The 16,188-nt window shown below is 40.3% G+C and overlaps 1 pseudogene; it reads right to left on the bottom strand.

Moving 5' to 3' along the window:
• Positions 1–12,826, bottom strand: LOC110309254 (uncharacterized; annotated as a pseudogene).
• Between the last annotated feature and the right edge of the window lie 3,362 nt (positions 12,827–16,188).

The raw sequence follows: 16,188 nt of genomic DNA, 5'->3' as shown, positions 1-16,188 counted from the left end.
TCATGTTGTGGTCTGTGCCATGTTCCGGTGTCTGTTGGAGTATTTCACACTTAGGGAAGGAAGAAACAAAGGCCTGGTAAGCATTTATCAATTCAGCTGTCCCTCCCAGAACAGCTCTATTCAGCTGGACAAACCAATATGACCTATCAGCTGAGATCATTCCATGCATCCCAATTGTTATAGAGCACCTGAGCTTGAAATTATTTCTCACCTTTTAAAAACTGCTAGAAACTGAACTGTCAACTACACATCATACTGGAGTTTAAAAAACACCACATTTCCCCTGTTGAGCGTTTTTACAGATGGCTATAAAATATTTGACTAAGTGTAGACTGATAATGACTTCAAAAAAGATTTAGCATGGTAAACTTTTAGGCTATTTGACACATTTAGTGTATAGAGATTGTGTGTTTTCTCAACAATTTGCCCTCAGATTAAATAAATTAAAAATTTTAGATGCTTGCCAGAAGCTGTTAGAAAATTTTAGATTTTAATCTTGGTTTGACAAGCTGCCTTGTACAAGCAGGAAAGGAAAGGAAGGGATAGAGGAAAATGGATTTTAGAACTCTCCCAGGGACAGAGAGAAATCGGGGGGGGGGGGCACCCTGTTTTATTCTCTCTGGCCCCTACATGAGAAGTTCTCTACCCTCTTTCTATTGTCTATGTTTGGTGCACCAATCACGTGTCAATTCATGTATGTTTTCTGTTTCATTGAATGACTGACTGTTTTATGTTTCATGTTAAAAAGAAAAGGAAAGAAATGGTTAAAGCTTTACCTGTTGAATCACTCTCAGTTTGCATAACTGAGGCTGAGAGGCCCCTCCCTTTAGCCAAAAAATCAAGCACAGCAGGAGAGGTCCTGCTGAAAAACTTGTTTTTAAAGAAAAGGAATCTGCAACCTCTTAGTTCTAAGGCAAATAAGCTGATAATTGTTTTTTTTCCTAAAAAATTCTCTGCAATTTTGTGATTGTTGTGTTTAGCAAATGACAGTGTGTTTATATCTTATAAGTATAGCTATAAAAAGTAAAATTCTTTGATTGATCTAAATGTATAAGATTCGTGTAGCCACTCCATTTGGTTTTTGACTGCTCTTAAAGGTATAAATATGATCTGCATATCTTGGTCATAGAGAATTGGCTTATAAGTTATTTGGATATGATTAAAAAGGTATAACCCTGGTTACAAAGTTAGCTTAAGTAGTAACTCAGGGCTAGAGTAATTTTCAAACAAAAGCACCTGGCATAAACCAGCCCAGAAAACTAGTCCTCTAAAGATACTCCTAAATTGAGATGAGTTTGATGTCAAATTTAAGATCTTTAATTCACCTGTATATTGTAATTAAGATAATTATAAGAGTAATCATCTTTTAAAAAGAGTATCAAAAATTAGAGGCATAGACAGTTAAATTGTTCCTCTAAAATTGGTCCTTATAATGGGAGGGCCAAAATGCTCAGGTTAAAAAATACTTTACTTTTGAGTTAATGCAGGGCTCAAGGCAGCCCTAGAAAAGCTTGTAACCATCTTTTATTTTGCAAACAGTGCCTGAGAAAGTTTCCCCTGTGTTCAAGGGAATTTCTTTTTAGCTTTGTTATAGATCTATTCAGATGTTTAAAATAATGCTTAAATTCAAAGAGTTTTGCTTTTAATGAACTGGTGATCACTAGATAATTTTGCCTGTAGGTATGGCTAACAGGGCTTTACAATATGTAAGAAATTTTTATTGTCTGCTTCAATACAAGAAACAAAGTTTAAATCTTTCAGTATATATTGTTTCCTAAGTGAAAAGTATTCTATTAGCCAATGCCTCTAAAGGGAAGTTTAAAGTTCTGGGAAATATTTGTTGCTCCATAAAATTCAGAAACAATATTTTTAATATTTAGGATTTTAGTTATACTGGAAAATTGTGGTACAAATTTGCTTCAAATTTTTATTTTCAAAAGCTTCCAGGAGGCCTGGCGTGGTGGCGCACGCCTTTAATCCCAGCACTCGGGAGGCAGAGGCAGGCGGATTTCTGAGTTCGAGGCCAGCCTGGTCTACAAAGTGAGTGCCAGGACAGCCAGGGCTATTCAGAGAAACCCTGTCTCGAAAAACCTAAAAAAAAAAAAAAAAAAAGCTTCCAGGAGATATTAATTGGCTAAAGACCTCACCTTAAACTGACCACAAGAGAACCTAAGTCTTTGTTAGGTGCTATCAAGTGAGATTCAAATTAACTGGTGAGAACCAAAAAGGCTTTAACAGAAAGTAGAGGAAATTTCAGTAATCTATTGGTATCGATTATAATTGGTGGTAATCAAATATTAGCTACATATTCTAGTTATTGTTATTAAATGTGTCCACAGCTATTCTTTGGCAAGAAAAAACATTAATGTAAAATCATTTTTCTTCACCTCAAAGTTTTAACATCCTATTATAAAGCTGCTGTTGTGCTAATTAAGAATTCCTTTTTCCAAACAGCAATTGGTTATTGCAAAATATTGATATTTGACCTTTTACATACCATCATTTTAAATAAAATTGATACTCATCCTAAAAATAAGTTAAAAATTGCTTATATACATGCTTTTGTATCTTCTATGAATTCATACATGCATGCATGCCATTTACTGTATTTAAAAACAACCCTTCTATGGGAGAAAAGTATATGTAAATTGGATCACATGTTTATTCTTTTGAGTTTCTGCCTGCTTCAGCACAGATAATTAAATTATGTGTTGTAGATGGTGTTTTAAAATGTTGAAGATTGCCTGGCGTGGTGGTGCACGCCTTTAATCCCAGCACTCGGGAGGCAGAGGCAGGCGGATTTCTGAGTTCGAGGTCAGTCTTGTCTACAGAGTGAGTTCTAGGACAGCCAGGGCTATACAGAGAAACCCTGTCTTGAAACCCCCCCCCCCCCCAAAAAAAAAAGAAAATGTTGAAGATTGCCTAGAAAAGACCTCTTAAGACAATACCACGCTAGATTTATATCCCAGGTAGATTATGGATCTTACACAAAAATAATTGGCCATATAATCTCATTCCTTACATCATCAAAATAGTAATGGCTTAAAATAATAATTTGGTACTTAAAATAAATAAATGAATAAATGTGCATGTCATATTGTAAAGATTTGCTCTCAGTGTCCTCAGTTTCTACCTGTTCCACACATTGGTGTTAATTCTCAAGGACTTATACTTAATCGATTATTGCAAATAGATACTCATTTTTTTAAATAAAATATGCACATATGACTATTGATACCTTTTTAGTCTTTCTAATTACAACTACTTTAACAAAAAAGCTACTAAAAGTATACTTAGTCATTGCCTGTGTTGATTTTTTTCTTTTTTTTTTTTTGCTTGCTTGGTGTTCTAAATCAAATTAAAACTGGCTATTACAGCCAAAGATTTGAGATATTTTGTCAACAATTTAATGTTACACATGTTACTGAGATATTTTATAATTCTCAAAGACAAGGTATTGGAAAACTTTAAAAACTACACCTTCTTTAAAAACAAAGAAGGGGGGAGGGAAATTACATCCCCGTGCACATTATTTGGATCACATTTTTGTTTTTGGAAAAACTGGATATAATAGTGTCTAGGGCAGATAAAAAGGATCCACTTATTGGCACTTGCCATGATCCTGTTCAGATACTTAATATGGGGAAAAGGGGGAATGTTTTTGTTTTTTCCACAGAATGCTTCAAGAGCATGCTAGCTTCCAATGTGACAGTCTGACCTGTGACCTGTGAGTGCCCTGACAGTGGTGACCAGAAAGCTGTGTCGAATACACAAAAAAGAAAAATCAGAGAGCAGCCACTTACAAACAAATGAAGAAACTTCATATCTCCACCATGGGCTGCAGCAAGGAGTACCAACCTGGTGCCAACTTAAAATAAAAACAACTAAAAAAGCTGACTCGCTAGGCAAAAAGACTGGTACAGAAAATGTACAAGATGCTTTCGTCAGAGACACTGCTTTTGGCCATTCAGGCCAGCCTCTTATAGCTATGAAAATTTGTGTACCTTACCTATATGCTTATTGTTAGATAATTTTAAGAGTTAAGATCGCCAATCTTGGCAAGTCTTTTTATATTCATTGTAATTCTTGTCAATTAACTAATTGTGTAGATCCTAATTTAGATAAGGAACCTACTGTTATGTTTTTGTAAGACACCTGCTTATGTTTTGCTGCCTAGTAGAGTTAGAAAATGATCCTTGGTTTAAAAATCTGAGAATAGAAACTTTAAAAAGGTATCTACCATGGCTTTAGATTAGCAGCTACATATTGCCCATTTTGTTAATGATAAGCATAGGAATGTTTCCATAGCTTTGTCAGAGCAATATATTATATAGATAAAAAATTAAAAGCAAAGGTGAACACCCTAGAAGTAGTAGTGCTGGCAATAGGGTAAGATATTGCAAATGTCAAGACCAGGTTAGCTACTAAATGTCATGCTTCTTTCCAATACATTTGTGTCACCCCCTTACCTTATAATACGACCATTGATTGGGAAAAGACTAAAGCTCATTTGCAGAGAGTATGGAGAGATACTCATATTTCTCATGACTGAGAACAGTTAAAGGCAGAAATTTCAGACATAGCCAAGCCTTCACCTGTGTTCCAATGTCCTAGAAAGTCCTTGAGCAGACCATGGACTTGGAATTCAGGAAGAACGTTGCCTATTCAGTGACATTCAGAATTGCCTCTGGCATTACACTATCACTTTGAATAAAAGCTAGGTCACTGCCTTACACAGGAATTTACCATCAACTAGGAAAAAGGAAGTTTAAGACCTAAAGAGGAACCAGAGTAGATACTTAGAACTACAGATAGCTGAGTTACACCCATACACACATATTTACAATGGCCTAGGGAAAAGGTGGACTACTAAAACTGGTTTTCAACCTCCCCCTGGCTTTCAACCTTGTTGTTTTCCCTTTTAGGGCCCCTTTTGGGACTCCTATTATTGATTTCCTTCAGTCCTTGAGCATTTCAGATGAACCGATTTGTTAAATCTCAAATTGATTCATCTCTTTCAAGCTCATTTGTTTCAGTTCATTACCATCAGCTGTACGTTGGCGATAATAAGCAGGTTACTAGAGAAGAGTCAGACGTGGATGCTGCTTCATCACCCTCATCTCGGGAAGAGAGACTCAATTTCCATAAAATGCTTAAGTAAGATCATTCCCCTCCCCCTAAATTTGACCATCAGTCTCATGCCACAAATCACTTACAGATTGCCGTAGTCTGTACTTCCGACATGGTAATACACATTCTCGCCACATTGGAAACTAAACAGTCATCCCAGGCTAGACACATCAAAAAATTACAGCTTGAAGCTGTCGCCCGTGAGAGTTGTAAGAATAAGTACTGCACAGAGATTAGTCTGGAAGCTGTTAGACAGCCTCTGAGAAGCATGTCTGATTGCATGAAGGTTGAGTGCCCTAGGGTTCTTCCCCCAGGAAAAACAGCACGAGAGCAGGTCAGGGTTACTCTGGATAAAAATCTGTGGGCCTGAGAGTCAATCCTGTACATGGCCCCTAACATTACACACTGGGGATCAGACCTCTACCTCTACCCACGGAGCTTGCTTCATTCCTAAATCCCTTGGCTAGCCCAGGTTAAACCCAACAGACTGGAACCGTTAATTCAAGCCTCATAGATGACTTGTCCTTGTGTCCTTCGTGGTTTTAGAGAATCACCAGGTGAGCAAACAGACGTTTAGGTGATCGTAAAAAATGTGGCTACAAATTTATTATACAATTTGCCTTTATAAAAATATTAAAACAGGGGAGATGTTGGGAGCTATTAAGACAACTCTTGATCTCTGAATTGGGCCTCTCCCCCCGAGAAGAAGAGGGGGTCAAAAGCGGGCCACCGACACCCCAATTCCGAAAACAACCACAGAATATTCCAGCCCTAAGTCATCGCCTATGTCCTGACCACACCCTGATACCACCAAGTTCCTGCTTCACGGTGTTACTGCCTAAAGAATGTGCAATTCTATTGCCCCCCTCCCACGGATAAGTACTCCTTTTGCTTGTATTGCCCCACCCCTCCATCTGATAAGTATCTGTACTTCCCCTTTTGCTTGTGCATTTAAGCCTTGGGCCTTTCTCAATACATTGGGGTTTTGATGCAATTCAGAATGTTTCCGTGTCATTATTCGCACAAAACCCTCGTTTCTTTCTAGGCCCTCACTTGGTTCTTAGGAGAAGGTCCCCTCGAGACCCTCGAATAACTGGACCTGCTGGACGGGTCATTTTTGGAAAGAAGCATAATGTATTGCAGTGACCTATTTACTTTCCCAGTTAATACTAATATAAAAATCTCCCAGGATACTTTGGAGGCACAAAAAAAGCAAATCATGAATGGGAATACTACTTACTGGGCATAGCATATAGGCAGCTCAGTCAGTGATATGCTTTCCACTCATATACCGGTCTGGGATTCAGGGTTCTGATCCTATTATCCAATCTGGCTCAGTAAGTTCCTAAGGCTGTGTAAAAGGTTTGTTTCTCAGCCTAAGGTCACATGTTGCTGGTGGACCAGCCTTTTGTTCTTGTTCACTGTTTCAGACTTGTCCCAAAGTAAACAGTGTCTTCCAATAGGATCTCCTTTTTCCATCACCTCACTAACTTGGTGTCCAAAGGTATGAGCCCAGAGTAATAGGAACTGTCTATAACCAAGATCCAAAGAAACCATTTTCTCCCCAGAATGTGATTTTGTCAGTGCTATTTTGAGTACGATAAGGCTGACTATTTGAAGGATAAATGCTTGCATGGATAACCTCACACTGAGTTCATGGAAGGGCTGCAACACACAGTATCTTCCCATTCTTCAGCAGATGGACATCAGGATAGCTTCTCCTTCAGGGCTGCTCTGAGGACCACTACTACCCTGAGCACTCTAGACTCTGTAGATATCTCCTCCTTGTTCTGGAAGCACTGGTTCAAAGAGGAATTCTTTTCCACTTTCTGAACATGACTTCCAAAAGACATACCTAATTTTATACTACCAGAACTGACTGAAGGTCCTCATTTCTCCCAACCCCCACTGAGGCTGATTTTAACTCTGAGAAAATGATTTTGAAGAAAAGTCATGCTGAATTCTACACAGATAAGATAGCGTGAGGACATTAGATTATCTAGACCCTCAATGGGCTCCTGAAACAGGCCTGATTTTGCACCACAGCTATGGGAATTCTGCTGGATGCAAGTTCAGCTCCAAGCAACTCAATCTCTCAATGAGTAAAATCCAAGACAAACTACAAGGCAAAGCTTTACTGAGCAGAGGTAGGAGGAAATGTAATGGTGGCAAGAAATGAGGAAAACAACCTGGAATGCTTAGAAGACACAGTGAGCCACCTGACATTTAGGTGGTCCTTCACAATTCACCAAGAGCAGAAAAGGGACATAAACACGTAGATTTTATACAGCAACCTCCTCCTTACCTCCAAATACCATATCCCTTTCATTTGCTCTAAAGATTTCAATGAGAATCAATAGTTTTTTCTCAGGTCACTTAAAAATCTGACCCTACAAGAATTTTTGTGTCTTTGTTACCTTGGGACTTAGGTGAGCATGCAGAATAATTGGACTGCTGTATTTGATATTTCAAAGGTGCAAACTAAAACCTCAGGGTGCATTTCTCATTAAATTTGGTCTCTAGAGACACACACAGCTGAATTTATGCACAATCACACACGCACACACTCACATATTTGTATATACAAGAACCCATATCACAAACACAAGATTACCTAGTATTACACAAACACACAACTTTAGTATAAACAAGCTCAGCCACAGGTGGTCCAAACACACACAGAGAAACACACACAACATACAAGACACACAAACATACACACCACACAATACACACACAGAGACACACAAACACGAATCAGTGAAAATGTTACTCTCGCCCAGCATATTTCCTGTTGCATGAGCACCTTCTAGGACCTCTGATGTGTATATGCATAAGGTTCTTAGACTCAGGCAGTCTTTGCCGCCCTCATCTGTAATTAACTACTCTTCAGAAAGTTTTTTATCCAGATACTTCCTGGTCCTACAAGGAAATTACAAGCTCTGCACAGATAACCTGCACAACACAATACCAAATTCCCAAGAAAGAGATTCCTAAGAAAAGCCTCCAGCAAGCCCCATGTTGACTCTCTCAGTAGGCTTCACTATACCTACACAGGTTCCTTGGTAGCATCAGAGGAAGACAGTGACTTTTGGTCACTACCCAGGAACTTTTCTATCTATTACAGTTCATGTGATCTTAAATCTTCCTCAATATCAGTCAGAAGAAAGCTGGTGAAATGACTTGCTGTGACATTTCTGAAATGCAGCGCTGTGCCAATTATGAGGGGGAATCTATCCTGAAACAAAGCCATGCCCACGATATAGTTAGCAAAAACCATGTTAGCGGAGGGATGAGCTGTAGGATTCTGTGCATGTTCATGGTGGAGCCAATAAGACAAACCCAAATCTCCCAGGGAGATAACTCTATGAAGGGAAAGTGAATAAATCTAACTCTTGTTTTTAAAATACCTTTATTGTTTATCAATTCATTGAAATAAATGAGAGGGAGCGCTAGCTGATAGTGGACAGGAGATGAAAAAACACCTGGACAGAACAAAACAGGAAATGGCAGGTTTATTGAGAGTCCAAAGCTCAAAGAAGTAATATAGAGAATGACTGGACAATTCAAAAGTCATTGACTGGCCTCCCAACATACTGAGAGAGAAAACCATGCAAACACAAAAAGAAACACACAGACACAGACACACAAACAAGCACACACACACTTATTGACATGAAATCAAAATTGAGTAGAAAACAAACATGTATCTGTTTTGTTTCAGGACCAAGATAATTCAGACTCTGCAGAGGAGATGTTTCCAGGGAGAACCAACGACACTGCTATTGGTTTAGAGCAATAAAAAGCACTAGAGAAGCCGGGTCATGGTGGCACATGCCTTTAATCCCAGCACTTGGGAGGCAGAGGCAGGAGGATTTCTGATTTCGAGGCCAGCCTGGTCTACAGAGTGAGTTCCAGGGCAGCCAGAACTATACAGAGAAACCCTGTCCCAGGGTGGCTGTGTGGGGGTGGGGGGTGGGTGGGTGGGTATCTAACAAAAAACACTGGAAAAACTATTCTTGGTAAGAATTGGGGGCATATACTAAGAAATTTTTTCTTGAAGCCTCAAAAACCTCACACCAAACCTGAGCCTGTGAGAAGCCTTTCTTTCATCTCTGGTCATCCAGCCAACTCCAGACTGTAGGGCCCCGGAATGACCACTCCAACAGAAGAGCACTCAAAGGAAATAGGACTGACAAGCTGCTACTCAGGCTCTCTCAGTGTGAACCAAGATATATGAAGCCTGAAGAGACCATTTTAAGATAGAGGGGAAAAGGCGGGAATAGAAAAGCCGCCAAAAGACAGCAGTGAAATCCACTTATTTGTCAATTACACTAGGCTGTCATCCCTGCAAACTATTTCCTACCTAGAATCTCACAAGATCCCTTTAAAGCAAATGAGCTACAGGCCTTTACTTCTTCCTTCAAAGTTCTGTGCTATTCTAAAGAAGGGCTCCAACACAGCACCTTCAAACTTAAGGCATGTAGTGTTGTGATGTGTAATCAACCTATCCCCCTTAGTGATTCTAGCAGAGCAGGAGCATTTGCATGCCAAACATGCAGTTTCCTGAACCAGGCTACCTCCACAGAGAGGCCTGTAGATGGTCACATAAACAAACACTTGGAGGAGACATAGGTGAGTGCCTGGAGAAGTTGTTGGACTGTTACATTGGATTGTCTATGTTTATGGTTAGACATGAGGGCAATCTGCCTCTGATACACATCATCCCACCTGCTGCTCCTTGGCACAGATGTTCTTGCTGGCCTCCTCACAGAACGTCCTTTCTTCCCCACAGGACACTTGCGGGGTCCAGCCTGCTCCACCAGCAGCTTACTGTTCTCATTCTCTAATATCCTTACATTTTCCTTGAGTTGAGTGCACTCATGGAGGAGGTGGTCCTGCTTGATGCTGATCCACAAAGAAAAATTGGTGATTCCAAGGCAGATTTCATTTGCTTGCCACTCCTACAAGTCCCATGATCCCTGCAAGGGCCCTGATCACCAGACAGCCCCCAGAAGCATCCACAGTATACATAGCAGCACCATACCGAGAGAGGTCAAATCAAGATACCAGCCATATTCCACAGGACTCAAAAAACTTCTGAAAAACCTGGCACCAAGAGTGTTCAATATACATAACAGAAGAGGAAATGTTCATCATGGTTGATTATAGGTCTGTGGTACCATAAAACCTTCAGGAGGTAGAGGGCTTACCCCTCTGAGAGAGGTGAGAAGACCCAAAAGGTGTACACTCTTTCCATTTTTGTCAGAAATCCTACATCTTTTAATCTGCGGTCAGAATACTAGAGGTTCAGGGTTCCTGGATATTCCAGCATGGTGGAAAAGTTTTCTATGTAGAGGATCTTGAATTTGGAAGAATAAAGATTGGAGGGTCTTGGACACTCTTCACACTTAGGACAACTGAGTCCAAGAGGTACAAATCCAAGACCCTTGCTTCAGGGCAGGGCTCTTGGATAGAAAACAGATAGCATAGAACCAGAGCCCTTGCTTTTGTTCAAAGACCTAAAAGGACAGAAGCATTCCCTGCCTAGTTCTGGGGTCTCAATGGTGTCATTGACTCACCAGTAGGAATAGTTTTCGTCTATCAGTTCCTAGGAGAACTTCATGGAAGAAATTATGGACTGGGTCATTTTCTCCATATCCAACATTGTCTTCTCATGTTGTGATTTAATGATGTTGAATTCAGTGTTCATCCTGTGTTAGGGCATGGCCCAAGAAGCAACTAATCTGCTGAATAAAGGATTCAATAATCATGTGCAAACATGCTGTATCATGGACTACCCAAGCCAAGTGCATACAACATCCTGGCTCCTTCAAATTGGGTCCCCTTGGTTGTAATTAAACTTAATATCCAGGGCAGAGGACAGCAGAGCCAGGGGACCAAATGGAGGTAGCTGACCTTCAAGAGCTTCCAGGGCAAGCATATAGGAATAGACTACTTCTATGACAATTTTCCACTACAATATGCCACAGGCATGGGTCCAGTAGATATCTGTAATGGCTTTCCTCTTATTTTTAAGTCAGGGATTCTCATTCCTTGGTTTGGTTCCTGTTGTTATGGGAATTCCCAGAGGACACCACTAGTATTTACAGGACAAAGGCTTTATCACACCTCCTCCCCCAGGGGATTCTTGTGTGACAGCAAGGAAACACCAGGAGCAAACTTCCCTGGTGATCACTTTGGGCCTCTATGGACTCAACACTATCAGGACCTGCAAACTGTGCATCACACAAGTCCTCATACCCCATCAAAGGTCCCAGAGCCCCAGTCCTGAACAAAACACACACAACTACATTCACACACACAGACACAATTAGAATGCCAAATAAATTTAGGGAGGTGCCATCTCTTACAATGACCAATATCAGAGTAAAGCCTTGATAGCCTGCAGGCTTTGCATTCACACAATGAGAGGCAGCAAGTGTGAGCAGGTCCTTTCAGCTCTTTACAACAAGAATCAGATTGCAAGCACCCCAAGGTCAAGTACAAAAAGAAGATGATAATAAACACACAGCACCTTGTTTATCCAACAATGAAACACCTGTCAGGGCTACCTAATGGAATGAATGGAGATAACACACTCCATTCATGGAAGGAAATTGGGTTAACAGATGGCACAATACAGTCAACAGGGTACTGGGCATAATTACTACCTGTAGTTCAAATCTTCACACTTGTAAAGTTCCAGGACTCCACACATTTCCTCCATGTCATTGCTGATCTTCCTCATATACAATTTCAGTTCTTCTACTTCATTTATATTTGATGTCTGATTAGTGATGTTGGAATTTTCAGATGAAGCAGACCCTGGAGAATGAAAAACAAAAATGAATTTGCATACTTGATGGCCCAGGGGCAGGGGAGACCATTCTGAGTCCCAAGAAGAAGATTGAGGGAGAGAAAAGGTAAAGACAGGGTGAATCCCTAAAAGAGCAGAAAAGCTCTCTTCCAGCTGGTTTGCCAAGCTATGTTCTTCTTCCTAACCATCATTATCAGACAAATGCCACACTCCCTATTACAGGGCCCCTTGCCCTGAAATCTATAAGATGCCTCAGAAATAAAGATACAGGGAACATTGTCAGGTCATATCAGATGTGATGCAGGGAAATCCTGAAGTTCATCGTACTTAGCACTATTAAGCCCTAATTAATCGTGTGTCTTCAAATCCAAAGTGTCTGAGACCTCACCACATGACATGACCAGGGGAGCATCCTTCTCTGTTCTTTTCTTCAGAGACTCCTGTGACCTACAGTAATCTGGAAGATGAAGTGCTTCAATTCCCTTCCATGAAAGGAATAACACACTGTTATTCTCATAGTGCCCACTCCTGACATTCTTTGCCACTCAAAATGAAATTAAATAGCTCCCGGAAAAGTAGCTGCAGGTTTGTCAATTCCTGGCTCTGTTAAACGAATCATCAGAAATTCTTGACTCTTTGTCTGACATTGACAAAGTCCAAGGCTTCAGCTTGTAAGACCTACTCCTGGAAGGCCCAGCTCAAGCCTAAATCTACCAGGAAGTTCCCCAACTCTGCCTAGGACTCACTGTGCCTTCTCCAGAATGATTTCCTTCTTCCTTTTTTAAGAGAGAGGATTTCCTCTTCCTTCTGTGTTGGTCTGGTCTCTCCTTCATCGCCATTCTCTTTCTGACATAGCCTGAACAGCCAGGAAAACATCCCTGTTGGTGAACCCAGAGGAAACAGAAGGGATGACCAACAGGCAGTTGCTATTACCACAACACAGACATATTTCCATGTTTTTCACAAAATCTCTGATTTACAAACCTATCTTTTACAAGGAAAACTCCCTTTTCTTTGGAACATAGGGGATCAAATACAGGGCAAATATAAAAGGTAAACTTGCTGTCCCATCTTCAAAACACTATCTGGCACATGCTCGTGTTCTCAAATACAACCAGACAATTTAGGTGGGCATTAGAGAGCAAAGGTCATCCTGGACTGTACATTACTACATTGTAGCCTCATAGCCATTACTTCTCCTGAATTGCGAAGTTGAGCAATGAGGAGGTTGCAGGTTGTACCATGATACTGTACTCACAGCAAATATCAGACTCAGGATGTAGGGCAGGGAGTGCAATGGCCTGAGTTGAGATGAAACCTCAATTTTAATGTGTCTATAAGTTCAGGATGCTGTCCCTTTGGCATTATCATCTCTGGCTTGTGTGTTCTTATGCTGGGTTTGCTGAGCCTGTACTATAATACCCCCTAACCTCACAGATATAAGAGTGAAAAATCATGTATGTCTTCTTTGGGAAACCATCTGAATTTCACTACCTTCTTGAGCCAAACAATATCAATATGCAGAGCTCAAAAATCAGGGGGAGATAGCTGATGGCTTCAAAGATGAGGGCTTTTTCTTCCAATTAGGGTGAATATTTTTCCAATGTGATTTTTTTACTTTTCTCTTTCACTAAGCATGGCTTGTGTGTTTGCTGGCCTAAAGTGTCCCGGATCCACCAACAAGGCGCTTATTCTATACAGACTCAGTTTTACCAAGAAAAGGATTGTTGCAGAATCATGCCATGGCACCCAGAAGATCAGCTACACAGTCTTAGGTCCAGCTGACCTGGCATAGGACTGAATAACTGAGCTATCTGGGGAAAGGAAGCAGCATGCAGTGTCACACAGCTCTCTCTGATGCAACTGCTAGAACTGGAACAGAGATGTGTGGTTTTTTTTATTTGTTCACTATAAATACATCCAAAAGTTTGCCAGAGTTGGTACATGCCTTTAATCCCAGCACTCACCTGCTTCTCTTGGTTTTGTATTGAACTTTTCCAAAAAAAAAAAAAAAAAAAAAACCCTGAAAAACAACAATAAAAGAATTACCTCACCCAAGTTCAGACAGCTTTGTGTGTCAAAAATATCTCCTGATTAAGTAATGGTTTTCTTATTTTGTTTGACATTTATGTATATTCATTGTGATTTCTGAATGGCTATAAGTTGTTCTCTAAATTTGGCAAAAGTGTGCTAAACACAGAACACAGTCAGCTGATGAGTACCTCGCTTTTAATTTGTCATCAAAGTAGCTTTACAGTGAGGCAATTTGGACTTCTGATTTTCTTTGCTTTATGAGATATAGTTCAGGCAATTAAAACATTATTATCTGATATGGTGGTGCACGACTTTACTCCCACCACTTGGGAGGCAGAGGCAGGTGGATTTCTCTGAATTTGTAGCCACCCTGCTTTATGTTGTAAGTTCCCCAGCCATCTAGGGTTACACAGACAGACCTTGTCTCAAAAAAACAGAACAAAACAAAAAAACCCAACACCCCAAAACAAATAAACAGACAAACAAACAAACAAGAGCAACATTCTACCACCATGGATTATTATTAATTTTTTAATCATTATTTCTCGGTGGAGGAGACAATAAGGCATTTGGTCACTGACTTTCAAATTGTAAATCATATTGTCTTGGGAGGTCATGGGAGTTTCTACCTAGTGTTTAAAACAGAAGCAATAAACCACAAGGTATCATTAAGAATCTTCAGCCTCTGTTCTGTGTGGAAATATTGGAATCTAGGTCCAAATAAGATGAGAAGGGAGAAGTAAGACCAAAGGTTTCCACACAAGTTGGAGGCAAAGAGGAACATCTGCATTCATCTGGGGCAGAACTCTGCCACTTTCCTAAAGATCACAGTGCGAAAGATGAACCTTTTGGTCTATTAGGATTCCTTCAGAATTGCTCATCACTGAGAATGATGGGCCAAGAAGGAAGGTAGAAGAGGAGTGGAGTGATGTTTGTCAAAGGGTGCAAAATGTCTGTCAGACTGATTAGGTGAGGGCTGGACTATAGAATAAGTTGGTTTTGAAATAAACTATGTACATGGCAAAGATAAATAAAAAGAAAGACTTGCATCTCAAAGATCCATTATTCTCCTCAAGTCTAAGTGTTTTGCTCACCTTTAGCAGATCTCTGGAGACCTCTGTTCATCCAGGTCTCAAGGCTCATCCAAAATAGAGTCCTGAACCAGCTGTGGCCAAGTGAACCTGTGTTGTTGTCTGATCTCTGCCTCAGGCTTCAGAGACACTGGAGGGGCATCCTTGGCCTTTAGGCACCAGCCATTCCAGGTCCTCTGCCAGTTAATGGAGTCTTCCACAGAGGCCTGTCATCTCAACAATAGAAGCTTGGGTATTCCAAAAATTGGGATGCCACTCTACAGTCATGAAGAGTTGGTTATGTGAGACCATACAAGTTAACCAATGTCTGTATGACTGTTTTCCGAATTTAAAAGTTATAATGAGATCATCTGAGGAGTGGTTGCTAAGAATAAAATCACTGATTAACATGAATAATAGGACTGTACAGAGCATGGGCTTAATTTCTGGGTCTAGTGCAAATAGCTGGGAGAGTTCTAAACAAAACAAATAGAAAAAAAACAGGAATACTAACAACGAAAAATTTTAAAAAACCTTCTGAGTGCTCGAATTACAGGCATGTACCAACTCTGGCTAAGTTTTGTATGCATTTATAATAAACAATCAAACATCCCTATTACAGTTCTAGCAGTTGCATCAGAGAGAGCTGTGTGACACTGCATGCTGCTTTCTTTCCCCAGATAGCTTAGGAGATCTTTCCATCTTCTATGATTTTCAATTTCTTTCTTCAAAGACTTGAAGTACTCTCTTTTTTCCTTTTTTTTATTAGTGACATTGTTCATTTACATTTTCAATGCTAATGCAAAAGTCTCCCATATAATCCCCCCACACACACTCCCCTATCCACCCAGTCCCACTTCTTAGACCTGGCATTCCCCTGTACTGAGGCATATAAAGTTTGCAAGACCAAGGGGCCTCTCTTTCCACTGATGGCCAACTACTCCACCTTCTGATACATATGCAGATGGACACATGAGCTCTGGGGGCGGGGCGAGATTGAGGGAACTGGTTAGTTCATATTGTTGTTCCACCTATAGGGGTACAGATCCCTTTAGATCCTTGGGTACTGTACTGGCTATTTTTGTGTCAACTTGACACAGCTGGAGTTATCACAAAGAAAGGAGCTTCAGTTGA

Source organism: Mus caroli, unplaced genomic scaffold, assembly GCF_978045245.1.
Source record: "Mus caroli unplaced genomic scaffold, Mus_caroli_1 scaffold_12, whole genome shotgun sequence".
Classification (NCBI taxonomy): Eukaryota; Metazoa; Chordata; class Mammalia; order Rodentia; family Muridae; genus Mus; species Mus caroli.
This window is presented reverse-complemented; position numbering and strand designations above follow the sequence as displayed.